Source organism: Parasteatoda tepidariorum, chromosome 9 (assembly GCF_043381705.1).
Source record: "Parasteatoda tepidariorum isolate YZ-2023 chromosome 9, CAS_Ptep_4.0, whole genome shotgun sequence".
Lineage (NCBI taxonomy): Eukaryota > Metazoa > Arthropoda > Arachnida > Araneae > Theridiidae > Parasteatoda > Parasteatoda tepidariorum.
Window position 1 is genome coordinate 84,934,059 of NC_092212.1, and position 2,496 is coordinate 84,936,554.

Here is a 2,496-nt window from a genome sequence, read left to right on the forward strand (position 1 = left end):
CCATGTCAACCTTCATCTATGAAAAGGTAGCCCGACATAGAGTCGAGTTAACATGTCTTATATACTAGTGAATTGTAGTTGTAATTTTGTAGTGGTAGATACGCTACGGACTCATGCCTATTGGGACTAGGCGATAATCAGGCCCTGCGAGTACGAAAAGTTAATTTCTGCTGTCCGTTCCTCAACTTGACAAAAGCTTTTGTATTGGAGACACAGATGCGAAACACTAAATAAATAATGATTATGTTCTTCAAATCAGGAAAAAGCTTTATAAAATTTTTTCTAGGTAAATTACCATTTTCAAAAACGTCATATAGACGCATAATTTAAATATAAATCGACAGTTAAAAAAAAATAAATTCTAAGTGGTAGCTAAGAGAAGAAATTTTCACTCGTTTTCAAAGTAAATTTTTTTTTTCTATTTTAAATAGGAACCATTTTTCCCATACTTGATAAATAAAAATTCGGACATAAACGAGTTAAGTTTAACACTAAAAAGCGAAAATAGTTCTCATCTCACATTCCAAGAGACATAAAGAATATAATATACCATTTTATACCATCTACATCAATTTATGCCATTATTGTATTGTTTTTTTTTTGTCCTTGTAGTGTATCTACCACTACAAAAATATAATTCCAATTCACTAGTATATAAAACATGTTAACTCGATTCTATGATGGGGTACCTTTTCATAGATGAAGGTTGACATTGTCGATATCCACTCTTCCCAACATTGGTGACCTTTTGGTCCGGGTCACCCCAATTGGTGACTCGGATGTGATGTGAACACGCCTACCTTATCAAAAACTCCCACTTCGATCTGAACACGTCTACATCGATGGATAGTCCACATTGAACAGTTGACTCGCTACTTGTGACTGCGACATTATCCACCTCCTCGCACTGTTGCTACTCAGTCTCAATCACACACAACGGTGGACTGCATACACTCGACTGCTCATAGGAGCGACCACGACTGTAAACTTAATGCAGCTCTCACGATCAGCACTAAAAAATTACGGTGATCTTAATACAGTTCTTTCGGCTTCTCACAGAAATGAATCAACTAGTGATATCCATGTATCGAATTCTATCACGGCTATAATTCTAGAGGGGGAGTACTGTAGTGTGCCTACAACTACAAAAATATAATTCCAATTGTAATTGTATATAAGACATGTTAACTCGATTTTATGGTGGGGTAATTTTTCATGGAAGAAGGTTGACATTGTAGATGATTACTCTCCCCACAGTCCTTATTTCTTTTTTTATTTATTTATTATTTTTTAAATGAGTGAAAAACTCAACAAATTTTTTGCGTGTGTGTGTGACTTGCATCCCTTTAAATTATCTTAATTATTTTACATTTAAAAAAAAAAAATTAAAATATGTGAAACACTGANAAAACAATGACTAACGCTTAACCGATCAGAAAATTCCGTTTCCTTTTTACCTCATCCCTATTTAATGAATGAATTAATAGTTGAAATAACTGTATTAACATCAATTGTCATCCATTACAAGTTCAAAAAAATGTATTTGAATTTGAGTGGATGAATAACAAGTACAGTACAGAATCCGTTATCCGGAAATCAGAAAACCGGAAAACCAAAAAACCGGAACGGAATTCGATAAATTTTCCCGCCATTTTTTAAAAAAAATGTTTTTTTTCCTCATAAGATTTTTGGATCTTTCTGTTTTTTTTTTTTAAACATGTTCACCTTACCATCATTTTGGAAATAATCATTAGTGTATTACTTCATCGTTTTTTCTTCTTTTTAAGATCATTTCCAAAAAAAAAATTTTTTTTTTAGTTGGGTTTAACACTAAAAAGACGGCTTTTTGTAGCGATTCAGAAAACCGGAAAAATCAGTTATCCGGAATAGCAATGGTCCCGATGGTTCCGGATAATCGGTTCCCTACTGTATTTTATTACCGATTGAAAATTTAAAAACGATATAGGGAGGATGTCAACTAATAGTACTAATTGAATAAATAACTAAATAAAAATATGTAAAAAAAATAAATAAAGATGAAAAATAAATATATTGAAAATTGTTTCCGGAATAGCATTTTTCCATAAAGTATATTTTATAATATATTTATAAATAATAATAAATATAATATGTAAAATACATAACATATATGAGCTATACTATATATAGGAACTATATAATATATAAAATAATATATAAAATGTATAAAATAATAATATATTAAAGATATAATATATGGAATAATAATATATAAAATATTTAATATATATAATTTAAAATACATTTTGTTGTTCGAGTTCAGACTATTAGTTATTTCCTTTTCCAGTTTCGAGAGTTCTCTCTCCAAGATGTTTACCTTTTTCTTTTATCAAAACAAGTCTCAAGTACCGGAGAAAATCCTCCTCCGGGGATTCTGAATGTGTGTGTGTCAGGATTTCAGCAAATCGCGCGAGACATCCCGGGGGAGTGTCTCTGACGTCATACGAAAGAGTCAAT